The sequence below is a fragment of the Triturus cristatus genome, chromosome 7, assembly GCF_964204655.1.
Source record: "Triturus cristatus chromosome 7, aTriCri1.1, whole genome shotgun sequence".
Classification (NCBI taxonomy): domain Eukaryota; kingdom Metazoa; phylum Chordata; class Amphibia; order Caudata; family Salamandridae; genus Triturus; species Triturus cristatus.
In genome coordinates, this window is record NC_140590.1 from 620,109,811 (window position 1) to 620,131,124 (window position 21,314).

Here is a 21,314-nt window from a genome sequence, read left to right on the forward strand (position 1 = left end):
TTTTCCAAACTTTTGGCCAGCTCCGCTCCGCTCCTACCCTGAAAGTTACGTGGTGATTCGTCAAGCGGGGGCCGAGAAAAAAGGGGGGTCCTAAAACGCGTTTTCCCCCATGCAATTTCCCATAGGACCTGTTGTCGCAGCTACAGCCCGAACTGCTGAACGGAATTACACCAAATTTGGCAAGGAGGTAGTCCTCAGTTCAGACTCGTGCCTTTTGCTTAAATGGTGTAAATCCGTTCAGTAGTTCCTGAGAAATTTAGAATTAAAAGTTAGTGATATCTATGGCCGGGGAGGATCCGCGGATCCTCCCCGCACCCTCCCCGAACCCTCCCGAGCACGAGCTGAATGCTAATTGGCTGCCAACACTCTGAATCAGGAAGTGTTGGCAGCCATCTTGTGCCTCGGTAGAACCGAGGCACAAGAAAGCACAAAAACAAAGGCGCAAAACGCGACAAGGGGGCAGCAGGGTAGAAACACCCTGACCCCCTAGGCCTGTCCCACAAGGACCCCCAGGGCCCAAAAAAGTATTTTATTATTTTTTTAATTTTAAAAATAAATAAATAAATAAAAAAATCCAAAAAAAAAAAAAAAAAAAAAAAAAAAAATCGGCGCGATTCGTGCACCCAGTGCGAATTTTGGCCAAAAATTTAAAAGAAAAAAAAAGAAGCAGCGCGGGGCTCACGCGCTTCTCTGGTAATTGGACCCCGGGGGGGCCAAATCCAGGGGGCAGAAATAAAAAAGTGTGTGGGGGGGTCCCAATCCCCCCCTCGCAGCCCCCCCAGCCCCGGGGACCGCTACCCCCCAATGCAATGCCGGCAGAAAAGATCGGGATCGGGGCGGAGAACTAATTCCCCTTGAATACTGGGGGTCCCTGGGGGCCAACTAGCCCACCAGGAACCTCCAGTATGCGCCAGGGGGCTGCGTTGCAGAGAGGTGTAATGAGGCCACACCCCTTTTTACACCTCTCTGCAACGCAGCTCCGTGGCGCTTACTGGAGGTACCTGGTGGCCTAGTTGGCCGCTAGGGGACCTCAGGATTCAAGGGGACTTAATCCCCCAACTTAAAACGCGCCACGGGGCGCGTTTGCACAGTGGTGAAGGTAGGGGGCGGGGCCTGAGGTGATACTGTGCAAACACGCCCTGTGGTGCGTTTTAAGTTGGGGAATTCATTCCTCTTCAATCGAGAGGTCCCCTAGGGGTCAACTAGCCCACCAGGTACCTCCAGTAAGCGCCACGGAGCTGCGTTGGAGTGTTGTAAAAAGGGGCGTGGCCTCCGAACACCTCTCTGCAATGCAGCTCCCTGAAGCCTACTGGAAGTACTTGGTGGGCAAGTTGGCCGCCAGGGGACCACAGGATTGAAGAGCAATTAATTCCCCAACTTAAAACGCGCCACAGGGCGTGTTTGCACAGGTCACCTGAGGCCCCTCCCCCTTCCTTCACCATTGTACAAATATTCCTCTAAAATCAGCCTAACTACGAATTCCGATTTACTCACCTGCAATCAGGAGAGAACCCAGGGCTGCATCTTTTAGCCCAGCACTGACCCTGAAAAGTAATTCTAAGCGTACTTACCATTAACTTGTATGTCCTTCCATAGGAATCCATTGTGTGGTTTTCACCAGAAAAGTTTCTAAGTGTCTATTTTCACAAACTAAAAATATTCTTAAAAAATCGTCTGTACGACTTCAACACATTCTTTCAACTGTTTACAGGAGGTTGGCCAGTGCTGAATTCAGGATCCACCACTGAGTAAGAAAAAGCAACGATAACACTACTTACCTGCTAAGTGAATTTTCTGCCATAGGATAACATTGGTGATTCTATGGGAAAAAGTTTCTAAGTGTCAGCTTTTAAAATACAATAATATTCCTTAAAAATGACTACTGTAACCAAAGCGCTTTTACTCAACTGTTTACAGGAGATGTCCAAGGACTGAATCTAGGGTCCAGTCCTGTGGTTTGAAAAGTAATCCATAAAGTAACTAATTGCATGTAACCCCTTCCCTGCTCATGACGGAACCACTCCGTCATGAGCCACGGTTGCGCTGTGCTCATGACGGAGTGGTTCCGTCATGCTGCGGCCGTTGGCCGCCGCTCCACCCACGCGGCACTAATTCCCCGCCTGTGCGGGCGATTAGCGCAGTGGGCGGAGACGTGACGGAACCACTCCGTCATGAGCACAGCTCAACCGTGGCTCGTGACGGAGCAGTTCTGTCACGAGCACAGCGCCACCGCGCTGCCCCCAAACCCCCCCCAGCGCCGCGGCGGAATTCCTGCCGCGGCGAAGGGGTTAAGTAGAAATTCACATTGAGCTCAATGTTGCTTTGTGTTTGAAATTGTGTTGCCCATTGCAACAACTAACTACTGTACTTAAAAGTCTGTTGCCTATTTGCCAAGTATTTAAACTAAAGTAATTCATTCTGAGAAAGTATATTTTGTATTGTAATGTATAATGTAATTATAATGTAATTAAAAAAAATATATCTAAAAATAAATAGTTTAAAAAATGTAGTAAATCAGTATAAAAAAAATCAGTATAACAATTAATACATTCAAAATTGTCATTTACAAAACCTTTGAAATTGACTGAAAAAACCATAGGTTTCAGGCCTGATGTAGTTAGGAATTAGCATTTAAAAAACCTTTGAAATTCACTGAAAAAACCATAGGTTTCAGGGGCGTTATAGTTAGCTGGACATTTCCCTCATACAAAACCCTTGAAATTCCCCCGTTATAGTTAGTTCAGCTAACAATAACTCGCGCCCCCGCAATGCACTGCTGATGACGTCACATATTACATCACTCTTGGCCATTTATGGAGGTCGCTGCACGGTGTTGAGCTGTGACCTTTGCCCCTGCCTGCAGGGCCGGTCGCTCGATACACCGTGCGGCTCCCCCCCGTGAGTGCCAGGCCCCTGACCTCCGCTGCTGCCTCGCTCTGGCTGAGCGCCAGTTAGTTGCGCTATTCCTGTGACTTGTGCCAGTATTGTGTTGTCTCTGCTTGTGCCCCCGTTTTTTCACCATTCCCTTCTCTTCTGTACTGCTGTTTGGCCATTCCTGTATTTTGCTGTGCCCCTGATTATGTAGCCGTCCCCGTGCACCCGTGATCGTTCCCGCCGCTTCTTCCCCTCCCCGCTGCTGCTCCCCTGCGGCCCCGCCCCCTTTTCTTTCTGTTCCCGCCATTGGCCACCCCGCTCCCACCTCCTCCTCCCTCCCACTTCGCCATTTATGGAGGTCGCCGCACGGAAGCGCAGCGGACGTGCGCAGCGGGCGTGCCGATTGTGCGCCGCAGGCAAGCCCGTCTACGCCCGTCCGCGCACAGCGCCAGGACCCCTGGCCCCCGAGGACGCCATCCCACTCGAAGGACTTACGACGCCACCACCCTCAACGCACTCAACGCCGGACGGAACCCCGCCCGCTACCGAGCCACCCCGAAACGCACCCACGGATCCTTCACCTGCCAAGCCTTCAAGTTCACCTGCCTCCGGACCTGCACCGCATCCGCCAAGCCGAGCACCAGCAACAACCACCTCAAGTGCATCCTGCTCAACACCCGATCAGTCCACAGACACGCCGTGGAACTTTGGAACCTGCCCGACACAACATCACCAGACGTCGCCTTCCTCACGGAAACCTGGATGAACGCCTCCTCAGCGCCTGACATCGCCATAGCCATGCCGGACGGATACAAGATCACCCGGAGGGACCGCGTCAACCAGACTGGAGGAGGCATCGCCATCATACACAAGAAAACCATCCGTATCTCGACCAACTCCAACGACACCTTCACCGCTGCCGAACACCTCCACTTCCAGATACACACCGACCCCAAGACGACCCTCAGCGGCACCCTCATCTACAGACCCCTGGGACCGCGCACACAATTCAGCGAAGACATCGCAGACTTCATCAGCCCGCACGCCCTCGCCTCCTCTGACTACATCCTCCTAGGGGACCTCAACTTCCAAATGGAGAACAACAAGGACAGCAACACCACCACCCCGCTGGACAACCTCGCCAACCTCGGACTCAAGTAACTGGTGAACACCCCCAACCACTACGCCGGCCACACGCCTTGACCCCGTCTTCTCCTCCAGCATGCACATCTCCTTCAGCCACTCCACCGGACTTCACTGGACTGATCACAGCTGCGTCCACTTCGGCTTCAGGAGAAACACGACCCACCACCACCCACAACAGATCCCTCGCCGGAGCAAGATCACCGCCGAGCAGCTCACCACCTCCCTCCGCCAGAACCCCCCCGCCAGCACAACGGACCCCAACGAAGCAGCCAGCAACCTCACACAGTGGCTCACCAACTGCGTCGACGACCTTGCACCACTAAGGAACCCTCCCAGCAGGCCCAGAAGCAAGAAAGCCCCCTGGTTCACCAACAAACTCAAGGACTCCATGAAGAACTGCCGCACCCTCGAGAAAGCCTGGCACCACGATCAGACCGCAGACAACATGACCGCCCTCAAGCACGCCACCCGCAAGCACCACCAGCTGATCCGCACCACCAAGAAGACAGCATTCAAAGAACGACTGGACAACAACGCCCACGACAGCAAGGAACTCTTCAGCATCGTCAAAGAGCTCTCCAACCCCAGCGCCGGAAACGACGACATCACACCCTCGCAAGACCTCTGCGATTCCCTCGCCTCGTTCTTCCACCGCAAGATCGCCGACATACACTACAGCTTCGGCGCACCAACCACGCACCCAACCTCTGAACCAACGCTCCCTACCACCACCCTCTGCAACTGGACCCCGGTCAGCACCGAAGACACCACCCGCACGATGAACACCATCCACTCCGGATCACCCACCGACCCCTGCCCCCATCACGTCTTCAACAAGGCCGACTCCATCATCGCACCCCAACTGCGGGACATCATCAACACCTCCTTCCACACCGCCACCTTTCCGGAGAGCTGGAAGCACGCCAAGCTCAGCGCCCTCCTGAAGAAACCAACAGCGGACCCCACCGACCTCAAGAACTTCCGCCCCATCTCGCTCCTCCCTTTTCATGCCAAAGTCATCGAGAAGACCGTCAACAGACAGCTCGCCGCCTTCCTCGAGACGAATGGATCCCTCGACCCCTCGCAGTCCGGCTTCCGAGCCAACCACAGCACCGAGATGCCCTGATCGCAGCCACCGATGACATCAGATCCCTCCTCGACAACGGGGAACCAGCAGCCCTCATCATCCTGGACCTCTCCGCAGCGTTCGACACAGTCTGCCACTGCACCCTAGTACAGCGCCTCAGCAACATCGGAATCCAAGGGAAAGCACTAGAGTGGATCATCTCGTTCCTCGCCGGAAGAACCCAGAGAGTCCGCCTCCCCCCGTTCAGATCAGAGGCCACCGAAGTCATTTGCGGCGTACCACAAGGATCATCACTCAGCCCAACCCTCTTCACCGTCTACATGAGCCCCCTCGCAGCCATCGCACGCCAACACAACCTCAACATCATCTCCTACGCCGACGATACCCAGCTGATCCTCTCCCTCACCAACGACCCCGCCACCGCCAGAACCAGCCTACACGAAGGGATGAAAGACGTCGCCGAGTGGATGAAGAACAGCCGCCTGAAACTGAACTCAAACAAAACGGAAGTCCTCATCCTGGGATCACCACCCTCCGCCTGGGACGACTCTTGATGGCCCCCCCCGCCCTGGGCACCACTCCCAAGCCAACGGACCATGCACGCAACCTGGGCTTCATCCTGGACTCCTCCCTCTCGATGACCAGACAAGTCAACGCGTCTCCTCATCGTGCTTTAACACCCTGCGTATGCTCCGTAAGATCTTCCGCTGGATCCCCACCGAGACCAGGAAGACCGTCACCCAGGCACTCGTCACCAGCCGACTGGACTACGGGAACACCCTCTACGCCGGAACCACAGCCAAACTGCAGGAAAGACTCCAACGCATCCAGAACGCCTCCGCACGACTCGTCCTGGACATCCCCCGACACAGCCACATCTCCGGCCACCTGAGAGACCTGCACTGGCTCCCAGTCAGCAAGAGGATCACGTTCAGGCTCCTCACCCACGCACACAAGGCTCTCCACGACCTGGGCCCCAAGTACCTCAACGACCGCCTGACCTTCTACGTGCCCACCCGCCAGCTACGATCGACCAGCCTCGCCCTCGCCGCCGTACCACGCATCCGCAGAGCCACCGCCGGAGGAAGATCCTTCTCCTACCTGGCAGCCAAGACTTGGAACTCCCTCCCCATCCATCTTCGGTTGACCCAGGACCATCTTTCCTTCAGGAAGCAACTCAAGACCTGGCTGTTTGTGCAGTAACTTACCCCCCTCCCCCAGCGCCTTGAGACCCTTCCGGGTGAGTAGCGCACTATACAAATGCTTGATTGATTGATTGATTCTAAAATGACATCACAGGACTGCTACTGCAGCCTGGGTAAGGTGGTGCATGCACCTCTTACTGAGATATAGGTTGACTATATCTCTCCATATCAGTCACCCCTATGGCAAGCCTTACTAATCCTGAAGGCAGGGTGCTGGGTTTTATGTGAGAGGGTGCCCATGCATGAGCAGAGTCCCTCTGCAGCCTTCGGAACCTTTATTCCGGGGTTGTTTGTGATGCAGCCAAACCATATACTCCTAAATGCATTATAACCAAATGGTAAATGCTGACTTTGGGATGGCTGCACAGAAACATGTCGTGTTTGGTATCAAACACCATGGAATCATACCCCCACACCAATAACTGGTGTGGGAGTATGATCCCACCCTGCTAGACGGAGAGACATGCCAGCACCGGTATACCCGGTACCAGCTAACCGAGCACTGACATCACAAAATGGATGCTGTCAGCCACAGACACGAGTCTGCCCTCCTGCTGCTGGCCAAAACTCCGGCAGAGGAGGCCTGGACAATAGGTTTCCTGTCACAGGGAGGTGTCACCACCTCCCAGACAGGCTTTAGTGTATTGGGGCTGGGTGGGTGGGTGCACTCCAAGAGTGCTTTGAAGTTCAGCACTGGGGGCACATTTGGTGTCCCTGTGCATAGTCCAGCTGAAACCGGTTGCAGGGGCTACCAGCCACTGCTCTGGCGCGAAATTGGACAAAGGAAATGGGTGTAGCCACCCCTCTTTCCTGACCCTCCCATAGGTGGGTCCCTAGAGTTTGTCCCACCCCTTCCTTGGGTATAAGAAAGGAACCCCTGGCTACAGGACATTAGAATACACCTGGACGAAACTCTGATACTGAATCTTGGAAATTTGCGATCTACATTGAACTAGATGACTGAAGAATCTCCCTTGGAGTAAAGGAGTTACTCCCCTGCAAGGCAGGCACCAAAGAAGCATCTGACCGGTTTGCATCTCTGAAGCTCCTGAGGATTCCGAAGAACTTTGCAACACAGGAGGTGGGTTTCCATGGTCTTAGAGGTCTATCAGTGCCCACAGAAGTCTGAGGCCCGTATCCCTCGTGGCGACCGTGCAACCGAACCCCTGGACACTGCGTCACTTTGCAGAAGCATCAGCTTTCCAACGACTCCTGCAGCTGAGCTTTGGGTTACTTGTAGCCCTGACCCCGAGCAGCATTTGCACCGAAGATTGCCCGCCTACACTCCACGAGTGTTCCGTGAGCCAGCCCTTTGTGTTTTCTCTCGAGGTCCCTTTGCGATCCCTACTCCGTCGACTGGTGGGTCCCTGTGAAGGCAACTTTAACTTTAATTGGGCTTACCTGGTTGCTCCAGACATGCCCCGACTCTCCATCGCTTGGGGAGTCCCTAGGACCTTGCTGGTCCGCACTGAAGCATCTTTTCTCTTCCTGCGTGGGTTGCTGTTGCCAAGGCTTGTTGTGTTCAATCCGATCACCGACACCGCAGAACTCGACATCCTTCATGGGACAGCTCGAATCCAGCTCCTGGTCGTTGTCGACGCCTCCTGGCTGCAGTCTCAAGCTTCACCTCTTCGCACCTGACGCACCCGACATCGGTGGGCATTTGTCTATCGTGTCCCTGGTCACTGGCAAGTGACCCAGACTCTGTCCCCTCTGCTTTCAGGTTCTACTGATCTTCGAACCAGGCCTGGATCACATGGACACTTTTCTCCTTCCCGGCAGCAGCACTTTGCAGCAGATCGCCACTGAAATCAACGACGATTCCCGACACCATTTGACACCTATGCACCCAGCTTCCCTGGGTGAGGTAACTCGAGTATTCCGGTGCTCCCGTGGGTGCAGGCCCTAGAACCCCCTAAGTCTAGAGAGGTTTGCTCAAAGTTCTCTCCTAAGTGTCCTTAACTTCTAAAATTCCAACCGTGACTTTCCCATAGAATAGTACGGGGATCGCGCCTGTGTTCTCACACTGCACACGTCCCCCGTGGGTCTCCCGTGTCGCTGACTTGGGTGGTTCCCTGGGGTCCCAGCGATTCTACGTGCTCTAGGCACTGTGTATAGTCAAGTCGTGGTTCTTATACTACTTTCGTAATATATGGTATGGTCTGCCCCTAGGGCCCATTGTATATTGTGCTATTTACTGTCGTTTTAGAACTGTATTATTGTGTAGCTTGGACTCTAATCTCATAAAGAGATTAGAAGTGAGTGTTTCGAAATAAATACATATATTTTATATATACCTTGTGTGGTTCTCCTTTCATTTAGTAATTCAAGAGGTTATAATCTGGTAAACCAATCTGCTTTACACTCCTTTAAGACTTAGCCTGAATGCTGCTCTCCATAGCTACCACTAGGATAGCTTTCAATAAAGGTGGTCTTTAAACCTATCATCAATAAGGGTTGTTTGGACTGGTGCTAGGTGCCCACTATAACTAGTGGACAGCATATGCCAGGCCAACTTCTCACATTAGTGTGCAGCGGTTGGATTCAAGCTTGCTATTGCTTTACCAGATAATCTCTTTGAGTGATTAACTGAAAACCACGAAGGGTACTTATAAATCAAGTCTAGAATAAAGTAAGTTCTACTGAACTTGAAATTGGGTTAGCAAAGGGACCAGCACACCCCTTTTCCCCAACTCAAGAGAGTCTAGTAGCTCCCACTAGGTTAGGTAGGTGCAACACCTCACTACACTAGTATATCTTTAAGACCTGAAGCCAGTGGCTCCTTGTCATCCAAGTTTGACCATCTCACAAGTGTGGAATTGAGAAATATGTGTACAGTTAGGAAGTTGAAGACAGGGAGGAATGCAAACACTCAACGCCTCATGGAGGCTCTGCTGTTAGATGATCTCAGAAAGACCATATGGTCTGATGAGGCAAGCTGCGTGGGGCAGCAGAAGAGGAAAGGCCAAGAGGTGACACCACCTATGACCAGTACTCTGAAGCAGACCAGGAGGATCAAGATGATTCGAACATGGAAAATCCAATCCATCCTGAAGGTGAGGAAGAAGGCCTCAGTTGCCCTCTCTATACACCACCTGGAAGGATTGGTGGTGTGCCAAGAAGATCAAGATCTCCTTCTCAGGAGTCTAATCATTCTGGGGCATCTGGAGAGACCTCTGTCTCTCATAGGACCATTTTTCCTCAACAGAGGGAGTCCTCTTATGAGAAAAAGTGCAAACCACTTGAGTTTGAAAAAGCTAAGCTTAGGATCAAGAGAAAGCAGTTGGCACTAGCTAGGGAATCCCTGGAGCTCCAGAGAGCTTCACACAGATGGGGGCTAGAGCCCCATGGTGGCAGCAACAGTGTCCCTAGAGGTAGAGATCATACACATGACCATAGGAACCTGAACAAGATTGTCCCTCCCTACCAGAGTGGGGATGACATCCACAAATGGATAACTGCACTGGAAAGGGCCTGTAAAGTACAGAGGGTCCCTCAGGAGCAGTGGGCAGCAATCTTATGGCTCTCCTTTGCAGACAAAGGTAGAGACCAGCTCCTCACTGTTAGAGAAGAGGATGCTGACAATTACACATCATATACTAACACATTTCTATCACTTTATAGGGCTGTAGGTCACAGACACTTTATTTACTGTCCATGCAGAATGTAAAAATCCCCTCGACTTTATGCGTTTGAAATAATGGAAACAAAGTTTTGGAGCTTTCTTCATGAAATACAGAGGAAAACTCCTCATAAAATCTGTACGGTAAGTACCCATGCACTAGCTGAAGCCGTATGCTTTGAAATGGGGCTCCCAAGTATCTATGTTAAGGGACTAGCTGCCGTCCTTTGTTGGGGGCCACATTGTTTAGTAACAGGAATCCCTTTAGAAGCCTACCTTGTTCAGAAGCATTGGCCCAATGTAGGACTACTCTTAAAAATGTTAATGTAGCACTATAGCACTTTGACTTGAATAGGGTGAGCTTATGGCAATGTCTCGTATAGCACTTAAGATCTTTCTAAAACATACCATATAATAAGCATTGATGTTTTTTTAAACGATTGTTTTTGAAATACTGAGTGCGCTCAGCGAAAGATGCCATGTAACTTTTGTTTAATACAGTAAATTGAATGCTATGTTTAAAAAACACAAATACACAAATAATGTTTCACAAAGCTAGGAATAAACAAGCTAAAAAGTGCTTAGAAGACCTAGAAATCCCCATAATGCAACAAACTCCTTTTACTGGAATTCATTATCAGAAAGGAACAAATATAGACTAAATAATCTTTACCCTTTGATTCGTCAAGTATCCATAACCCTCAACATTTTATAGGTTGCCTTTAAACTTAAAAGTCAGATTTAGAGTTTGGCAGATGTTTGTGATGGAGTATCCTGTCCACCAAATCCTTGGTTTGTAACCTTCATTTAGTGACTGGCGGACTGTCAGCTTTACGTCAGCGTAGCCCCCTTTGGCTTGGTCTATGGAGTGCTACCTCTGACAGACCAACAGGCCAGAAGAAGAAGGACATTACATCGCCTGCCCTTGAAAAGATGGAGTGTGTGATGTCCTTTTTTTCTGTCCATCGCCACATAAAAACACAGACGCACCCATCTACCAAATGTTTGCACAATGACAGGAACCACTATGAAGGCAGTTCCTATCAAGGTAGAGAGATCACCTTTGGGCCAGCAATAATCTATAAATTGGTGGATGGTAGTTTACCACCCTGATCGACTGCATTCCGTCCATCAGAATTTAAATGTAGTCCTTAATCTTGTGCTACTTGATGCCCTGTCCCTCAAGATCCACTTTTAATCGTACAGGGACTGCAGCAATGTCAGGAAGCTGTACCATGATCTCATTACAACAGACTCGCAATTGGAAATTGAATGCTTTAGATGGCTTTGCGTCCATAGCCCCAATACTATGCTGCTGCATCGGGTGGACACAAACCCTGTAAGTTATTTTTATTTTTAAATAGTCTTTTTATTAAACATTTGCTCAGTATGCATTAATGATTACAAAATGTGGGATGCACATAGCGAATCAGTGTGAAGAGAATCCAACTACAATCAGTTGAGAATGAAATCATCTAGTATTACACTGCAAGTAGCCCTCCTCCCACCTTCCATACAACCCCGACACACCCTCAGGCCTCTCAGTATTGGCTCCATTTGCCCCAAATCTTATAGACCTCATGCAGGGCTGGACTGACTACCGGGCGTTTTGGAATTCTGCCGAGCAAGGGGATGATTTCACTGCGGTGGGGGCTGATTTTGTTCATGGAGACCTGCGTGTACTTCGAAATAACTAAAGCAAAAAGAATTTCGTTCAGTACATGCAGGTCCCCATCAACGAAATCAGCCCCCAGCTCAGCAGCATTCCAAAACGCCCAGTAGTCAGTCCGGCCCTGACCTCACGCTCCACTAACGGACACCAATCTTCATCGTTCTTCCAGTCCTCTTGCCCCTCTCTCCACGTTTTTGCAATAGTTCGCTTGGCCACCCCCGCTGCCAACATCATCCATATTTTAAGGTACCGGGTCACATCATCTACCCCATTATACACAGCACCAGTCACCTAGCGTCATAGGGAACCACAACATTTTAAAACTTCAACAAACAGAAGATTTTGCTGAACATAAAACAAAACTTGATAAGACTTCACACATCCCTCTCTCTTAACATCGGACTTTGTACCCAATGAGCACCTAAAAAATGAGTTGAAAAAGGTTGATCTTCTATCCAGTCATGGGTGTAATAGAATAACAAATGGAGGTCGGATATTTGATTTTGAACACTCCAAGGCTTCTCATCACTGGTGTGTCAAGACGAGTCTTAAGGGAGGAAGGGAATGGGGGGAGGGAAGTAAAGTTGTTCAATCCAAGTTATCCACAAACTATCCACTATCTTTATCTCATCCAGAAGTGAACGACAGTGGTGAACCACCAAGCACTATCTCAGCCCTTTGCACTGTTCCCATCTAGAAAAGGGTGACGTTTCAATGCAGAGTCCATACTGAAGTAAAGTTTGAACTTATTTAAACAAGTTTATCTGGCTCCACTAGTCAATTTTCATCAATTGCCTGTCAGCACAAGTAGAACAAAGACAAAATGGGAATGCCAGCGCATTGTTATTGAAAAGTCAACCTGTTTCACTGCTTCATAAATATTTGTGCACATTAATCAAGACTAAAAAATAATCATTTCATAAGAACCCAGCGGAATACCCATTATACTCTTAGTGAGTTATAATGATGCTATAAGGGTTTGGAATTCAAAGAGAACCTGATCCTTGCAGCGTGCAGCTTCAAACAAGTCATAGAAGTATTTATAATTAAGAATATGGGCTATGACAGGCCTAGGCAGAGTCTCAGTGGAGGGTATGGGAGGGTGTACACTTTCCACAATGAAACAGGCTAGGCATTCTGTCTGTACTAGGAAATAGCAAAAACCAAAGGAAATGATGGACGGAGTGTTGAACATTGCAAGCACTCACCCCCAGTCAACTGATCTGGGTTTAATCCATCACCGTTCTTTAGCCCACTCTGCCACCCCAGTTCAGACATGGCCATATGCAAATCAGTCTCACCCTGTGCCTCATGGGGGTCCATCATTTCCTTTGGTTTTGCTTTGTTCGCCATAAGTTGGCAGGGTATGCTCAGACGTGAGTCCCTTGCTCACTTTGCCACTGGATTCAAGCAAGCCTGGCTGAAGACGGCTGAAATGCCAGAAACCGGTCCTAGGAAGCTTGTTTCCGGTCCAGGGAAGATATGGCTTGGCAGTTCGGGCTGGACTGTTCCCATGAGGCACAGGGTCAGACTGATTTGCATATGGCCATGTCTGAACTGGGGTGGCAGAGTGGGCTAAAGAACGGTGATGGATTAAACCCAGATCAGTTGACTGGGGGTGAGTGCTTGCAATGTTCAACACTCCGTCCATCATTTCCATTGGTTTTGCTTTGTACTAGGAAATAGCCATCTCTGACGTCCCTTTTGCCCCATGCTTCTTCAGGAATCCCCAATATTCATAAGTTATGCCTGCCAATCTGCATCTTTTACACAGTTTCCCCGAACCCTTGAGTTAGTTAGGCACAATCAATGATTCGAGCATCTTGGCTGAGGCCTCAAGCTGACACTCAACACACTATCAACTGTGTTACAAAGGTCTTGAATTTTGCCTTAAAGTTTTTACATTTTCTTAATGGTTAGAGAGGGCAAAACGGGAACAGGTTCACGGTTATAAATATGGGGAATGGCGTTTTCTTCCAACGTAAAATTGAATTCCGACCATACAACAATGAAATCAGATCTTTCATTTTGAGGATCGATATGGTGGATATTCTTTAGTCTCCCTAATGGCAGGTTTTAGAGGGAAAGTAATCCCTAGGCCCGGAAATACTGGCTCCAGACCCACATCTGAACAGAATCAAAATAGAGGAGATTTGTCTTAAATAATATATTTGGGGCGGAGCCAAGCCCAAGATGCTGGTGGATGCATAATTCTAGCTCCACGCCCCTTCCCTCAGAGAATCTAGACCCCATTGGCTCCCTCTTGCCCTCATTGCCTTGAATATACCCACTTCGTGGCACTGAGGTGATGGGATGAATATCCTTGAAGAAAACACTCCCCAGCAGATACGAGAAATAGGGCTGTGGTGCAGTGAAAAGGACAGCCGGTTGACTAAGCAAGATGGCGCCTGCAGCTTGAACGACTGGTGTATCCCTAAAAAGTGGCCCGAGTAAGGAACAAAGAAGGGGAGTTGAGAGAGAGCGAGCTTCCCTTTGAAGTGGGGAGTGAGGATTTCTGTCTAAAGCAATCAGAGACAGAAAGGGCTGGTCTGCGTCGGCTGAGATGAACAGCAATAGGGATCGTTCCTAGCGCATAAGGGGGCCTCCAAAGTAAGCAAAACTCTAGGGCAGGAGAAGGTGAATGCTGGCCAGTAGTAGGAAAGCTCGCACAACAAAGCCACAGCAGGGGCACTGTCCTAGTGGTGGCGGAAGCATGTACCCCAGAGAGACTAGCAACTATCAGAAATTGGAGGCTGACCTAGCCTCCCAATAAAAATGAAGGGAAATCTTACGGCTAGAACAGAATAAGTACAGATAAGACTGTGGCCTCCCCCTTGCAGTGATGACAACAGGGATGCCTCCTGTAGAGGGACATATCTGCCAGAAGAGAGGGACTGAGCTGTGGTACGGAGGCAGAAATTGGCAGGTTGCCCGGAGCAGCCTCAATGTGAACAGATAAGGCGGCCCTGCAAGAAGCTCCCTGCAGAGGGAGCACCAGAACTGGGAGAGTTGGCATAGTTTTTACTGATATGAAGACTAGGAAATTCAAGACTCACAAGAGTGATCAGAGGCAGAGGACACATCCTATGAACCTCTTAAAAAGGGGGTAGGGGGAACGAGAGGACTGTCTACGTTTCCATCCTCTCAACACAGTCTAAATCACAAAAAAGCAAACAAGATACAAAAAACAGAGTCCGCACCTGGGGAATGCCTTCGTTATGGAGGCCTCGAGTCCCTGTATGACATAAGATATGGATACAACCACAGTAATACAAAAATATTATACAAAATTACAAAACATTGTAAGAAATGGCCCAATACGCGACCCTGGGTGTCATGCTTCGTCTCTGGCCATCCTAGTCCGACAAAAATTCCTAATGGCGGGCAGGCCTCCTGTATTAGCAAGAAGCATTTAAGAGTAAAGGGTAGGGAATGGGGATTTGGAAAGCAAAAGCTAACAAGCATTGGAAAAGTCAATAGGTTTCACCTATGCGAGATCTATTGACTTTGTCAGTGTATTTTTTTTAGATGTTACACAGCGGTGCAAGCTGCTGTGCTCCATAGCTTGAAATAAAAAAAATTCAAAAAAGGCAATATGATGTGGTCAGGCTGCGTTTTTTTAAGTTAAAGCTATGCACATACAAACAAGTTAACATTTTTATTTTCTGTACACTTACTATGCAGTCTATTTTCTTGAAGAAATGCTCATTGCATTTACAAGCATGTCAAAGTATAGCTAGCTGGAATACGGAGCTTGGAGAGGCTGTTGCGTCACGGCCAGAGCAACTGACTTTGGAGCTGGGAAGTATGTTCAAGTCTTGGCACTAGCTCAATAGCCTTTGATTATAGGCAAAACACAATCTCTCCATGCCTGTAAAATTAATGTGTCCTTGTGTAATGTAACTAATGCTCATGTAAAGCACACCAAGTCCTTCCAGTCGACTTTGCGCTATATAAAACAAGCCAATACTGGCGACGGGGTGGGGAAGGGGCATGCAGTGTTGGGAGCGAGGTGGCGGGAGGGACAGGCCAGCAAAGAGCTGGGAAGGGCATGTGGGAAAGCGACAAAAGCGAGTTGGTGGTAGGGATGGGAAAGCAACAAACAGAATGCGGATGCTGGAAAAAAAACATGTTACAGGTTCACGGCCAATTGAAGGACACTGGTGGCTGGAAGCAATACTTGGTCCAAGCTACATAGCAAGGATGAAGACGCGAAGTCGAGCAGGAAGCTGGAGGCAGGAGGAGGCACTGACCAACAGGAAGAAAGGGAACGAGGGTGTGGTAGGAGCTAACCAATGGTAAGTAAAAGTAAGTAATGTAAGGTAAGGTACACTTGTATAGCGCAACTGTCACCCCAAGGGTATCCTGGCGCTTAGATAATGGGTGGGCTCTAAACCCCTTACAAGAATTTCTCTCTTCCAAGCACTGCTTTTTCTGTCTCTCAAGCACCTGTTGGCGAAACCTAAAAATTACAGTTGCCTCATTGTAGGAAATAACTTTTTTGATGAGAAGGCAGAAAGATGGTTAAAACCTCAGAAGATTAAAAGCAGTGGTTATTGCTACTGTATTTGGTACAAGTTTAGAATTAAAACAGCCCAAAAGCATTAATTAAGACTAATGTTTAGCTTATTAAGAGGGCCACTCACAGAGATGAAGTAGACAGAGCTCACTATTTAATAAACCAATTGAATGCTAAACACCACAGAGATGGAAAAAGAGGAAAACGCCTCCTTGCTAAATCCTTCATTGAGGAGACCCGAAGGGACTCCTCTGGAACAGCAGTGACTGAAGAGGACAATGGAAGGGATTGCTGTTCTAATTTTGGGGTGGAAATATACTCCACTGAACATATTAGAGTACCTCTAATGAAAAGATACCTAGTGAATAGCACCACACCTATGATATCAGAAGACAGGAAAGATAGTAAAGTCCTTGAAGGCCCAATAACAAAGGAGGAAGTACTAAAAACTATTCAAAACCTTAAAATGGGGAGAGGCACAGGCCCAGAAGGCTTAGTGGCTCGCTTCAACAGAATGTTTGCCCTGCTATTATTTGAGCCATTAACAAACTTAATGAGTGACATTACCTCCAACAACTATCGGATTCAGACTACGACAGAATCCCATATAAGTTCAGTACGCAAAACAGGAAAGACTCGACCCAAGGGCAGTCATACAGAGCCATAATAATGTTTAACCTGAATGTGAAGCTCTTTGGCAAAACAATGACCTCCTGACTAGAGTGCCTTCGTCATCGGAGTCACTCGCAGTAAAGGAGATCCGCTCACAGAGGCTGGAGGGGACGTTGGGAAGCCCACAGCTGGGGAACCCGAGGTGGGCTTCGGGTCTGGAGGGTCTTGGGACCAAACTGGTACCATTGGCCCACTTCAACTCGGGCTAGGCAGCTGGGGTGCAGTGGTGCTTTCCGGCTTCGGGTCTTTGTGGTCCGGAGTGCTCTCAGTTGTTTCTTTGATGCCTGCAGAAAGCAGGGGAACAGCTCTGCTGGTCCATGGGAGTTTCGGACTCTTTGTAGAAGCGCTGGGAGTCCTCCCAGGCTTTTGGAGGCACAGCAGCTTGCACAATGAGACTACCTTGGTGTAACTGTCGGGAGTAGGCGAACAGGCCGGCAGGGTTGGCACCAAATCAATTGTTTCTGCCTCAGTTTTTGCAGCTCTTCTGTCCTCCTTTTTTTGGGTCGGCATGATCAGATTTTCTGGCTCCAGGAGCTCCCCAAAATACTAGATGTAGAGGTCTTAGAGGAGTGCAGGATAGTAGACAACGGGCTACTGACCCCTGAGGTGACTATGCCCACTATATGACCATGTTCTGTGGGAAGTGGTCATAAACCTGTCCCAGAGTTCCTAATTCTGCCATCACAAAGATGGCAGACTTTGAAATTTTGTGTTCACATCAGGCAGCCCTTCGTAAGGCTGGAACTAGACTAAGGGCGAACACACCTCTCTCACAACATTATTTTTCAGCCTGTCCAGGCGGCAAATGAGCCATGGACAGGGGGACATCTGCATCATCTCCTGTGAGGGAAGCCAGATTTGCATACCAAAGTCGGAGGGCTATTTGAAGCTTCCTGCCTTGGATTGCTAATTCGCAGGTCATCATGGAGGAGCGGGTGTAAACATCCTCTGTCTGAGCAGACTTTATTCCTGACCTCCTGAGAGCAAAGTCCCTCACCCCTGGAGGTCAGAAACCAGTCTGTGGTGGCAGGCTGGTCAGGAACAGTCAGCCAGCACACTAGTAGTTGGCAGGTTTCCAGGGGGCACCTCTAAGATGTCCTCTGTGTGCATGTATCAATACATCCATCACTGTAATCAGAGTGGACTTATTAATATGAGATGTTTGATACCAAACATGTTTGGTTTCAATGAAGCCATCATGTAGCTGTGGAACTTGTTTCTGACCAGTACCCAGCACATTAATTTAAAATGACTTCCCTGATCACTTGTACCGGCAATAATTGAACTAGCCAGTACAGGGGCATATCTGTGCATGCAGATATGTCCACCCATGTAGTACAGTGCACCCTGCCTTAGGGCTGTACGGCCTGCTGTAGGGGTGATTTACCTATACTACATGCAGCGTCTGCGGGCATGACACAAAGGGCTGTGTGCCATGTCGCGTTTTCACTTTTGTCTGCACTAAGACACACAGCTTGCAGTGACAGTCTGTATGTGTTTGGTGAGCGGTTCCTTAGGGTGGCACAATACATGCTGCAGCTCTTAGGGACTCTTTAGCCTCCCTTCCCTAGGTACCAGAGGTACCACTTACTAGGGACTAGAGGGAGTGCAAAAGATAGCTGCAAAAAGAACAATTGGACATAATGTTGAACAATGTCAAACATTCACCCCAGTACAGAGATCTGGGCCTAAATCAATAGTTCTTTTGCTCCCCATGCCATTACAGTTCAAATCCAACCATATGCAAATCAGTCTTGACCCTGTTCCCCATGGGAACAGTCCAGCCTGACCTGCCAGGCCAGGTTCTTCCTGGACTAGAAAAACAAGCATCCTAGGAGTGGTTTTGGGGTTTCACCCCTAATCAGCCAGGCTAGCTTGACTCCAGTGACATGGAGAGCACTTGACCCACGTCGGGGCATACCAGTCCCACTCGTGGTGTCAAATGCAAAAAGAACATTTGATGGACAGAATGTTGAACAATGTTAAACATTCCCCCCAGCACAGAGATCTGGGCCTAAATCCAGTTTTTTTGCTCCCCATGCCATTCCAGATCAAACCCAGCCATAAGCAAATCAGTCTTATTTTTTCCAACTGTTTTTATTGATTACAATACAGGTACAGCATATACATTTTGGCTTTGCATGCAGGTTCATCAAGGCGCAAACAACGGACGGCATTGTTTCATACTCTTCACATGTTCCACATAGTGATGTACATAACGAACCAGTTACTTACCTACGGTAACGATATATCTGTAAGAAACATTAGTTAGCGATAGATTCCTTACCTTAGAATTACCCCCAGGCGTCAGACTGGATCCGGAAAGTTTTCGTCAGCAGTACCTCTGCGCGTCGGAAGGTGGCATCGGGCGGCTCCGCGTCCGTGCTTGGCGTCGTGGTCGCCGAGATGACGTTGCGGCAGCTACTTAGACGCCACCCTCATGCGCTGACGTCTGTTCTGTACACGACTTTCCGCGCCAGGAACGCAGAGCCATGCAAGATACTGACCACTGGTGCATTGAAACTAGTGCCCTGAAAGGGATGACCTTAACCCTAGAAATCAGTTCGCAGAACCGGGAGGATGGGTGAGGCGGTAAGGAATCTATCACTAACTAATGTTTCTTACCGAAGGTAAGTAACTTGTTCATCTGAAATAAACATGTAGTGATAGATTCCTTATCTTAGAATAGATACCCCAGCAATACCAACCCCGGTGGTGGGTCTGCGAACCAAGATCACACCAGGTAGTCCCGGAGAACAGAACGACCAAAGATGCCGTCCCTCCGGACTTGGCTGCCCAGGCAATAGGGCTTAGTAAAAGTGTGCTACGAGGCCCACGTAGCTGCCTGACAGATGTCTTGTAAGGGGACACCACGTCCCATTGCTGTAGTGGCCGCTGTCGCCCTGGTGGAATGGGTGCGCAGCCCCACCAGAGGCTCCTTTTTCGCCAGAGACTAACAGGCTTTATTACACAAGACGACCCATCGGGAGATAGTCCGCTTGTGTACGGCCTGACATTTTTTGGCACCTATGTAGCCAACAAAGAGCTCGTCATCCATCCGGAACTGTTGTGTGCGATTCAGGTAAAATGAGAGCACACGTTTTGTGTCCAGACGGTGGAGCCTCTCTTCTTCTCTCGAAGATGCGGAGGCGGAAAGAAGGTGGGCAAAGTGATGGTCTGCCCGATGTGAAAGGCAGTGACAACCTTTGGCAGAAAGGATGGATGTGTTCTGAGCACAACCTTGTCAGGATGGACAGACAGAAAAGGAGGTTTAGAAGAAAAAGCCTGGAGCTCACCAACTCTCCTAGCAGAGGTGATGGCAACCAGGAAAGCAGTCTTCAAAGTTAAAAGACGTAGAGTTGTGAAGAGGCTCAAGGGGAGCGCACATTAAATATGTAAGAACCAGGTTCAAGTCTCACTGTGGCATTATGAAGGGAATAGGAGGGAAAAGATGAGTAATGCCTTTGAGGAATCTATTTACAACAGCAGACTTGAAAAGAGAGGGCTGATCAGGGAGCCTGAGAAAGGCCAAAATAGCAGAAAGGTAGCCCCTGATAGTGCCCAGAGCAGAGCCCTGCTGGGCCAAAGAAAGAAGGAACAGTAGGACTTCAGAAAGAGAGGCAGAAAGGGATACACAGCCTTTATTGTGCACCATGCCAAAAATTTGTTCCACCTGCAGGCGTATACCAACTTAGTGGAGGGATGCCTGGCTGCCATAATGACATCACAGACTTCAGGAGGCAAGTCAAAAGGAATCAACTGCCGCCGCTCAATCTCCACGCAAAGAGGTGGAGACTGGACAGGTTCAGGTGGAGGACCGACCCCTGCTGCAGCGACAGAAGATCCTCTCGAAGAGGCAGTCGGAATGGGGGATCAATGGTCATACTGAGTAGCTCGGGATACCAAACTCTTCGAGCCCAGTCCGGAGCCACAAGAAGGATTGGGCCCGGTCGCTCCTGATCTTCTTCAGCACTCTGGGTAGAAGTGGTATAGGCGGAAAGGCGTACAACAGACAGCAACGCCACTAGCTACGAAAAGCGTCACCTAGCGAGTGCCGCCTTGGAAATTCCAACACGCAGAACTGCTGACATTGCACGTTATCTTCAGTGGCGAATAGATCTAACCAAGGCTCTCCCCTTTGTCGAAAGAGACCTTGCGTCCAAGTGAAGACACCATTCGAGATCCATCATGCTCCTGTGGCTGAGTTCGTCCACCGTGGCGTTCAGTGAACCTGCCAGGTGTTGAACCACCAGGAAAATGCCCTGATGTTCCAGCCATGTGCAGAGGCGCAAAGCCTCCTGACATAGGGTCCACGACCCCACCCGCCCTGTTTATTGTAGTACCACATGGCGGTGGTGTTGTCTGTGATCACCTGCGGTACTCTCCCCTTGACAGAGGGAAGGAATGCCTTCAGTGCAAGCCGGATCGCCCGAAGCGCCAGAAGGTTGATATGGAGCATGGACTCCGCCGGAGACCAGAGGCCTCAGGCTCTCCCATGTGGCCCCCCCCCCCAACCC

General features: G+C 49.5%; 1 protein-coding gene across 1 annotated transcript in view; it reads right to left on the bottom strand.

The window, feature by feature from the left end:
* The window catches only part of UTP6 (UTP6 small subunit processome component), a 357,262-nt gene that overhangs the window by 166,506 nt on the left and 169,442 nt on the right, over window positions 1–21,314 (bottom strand). The gene's annotated exons all lie outside the window — the stretch shown is intronic.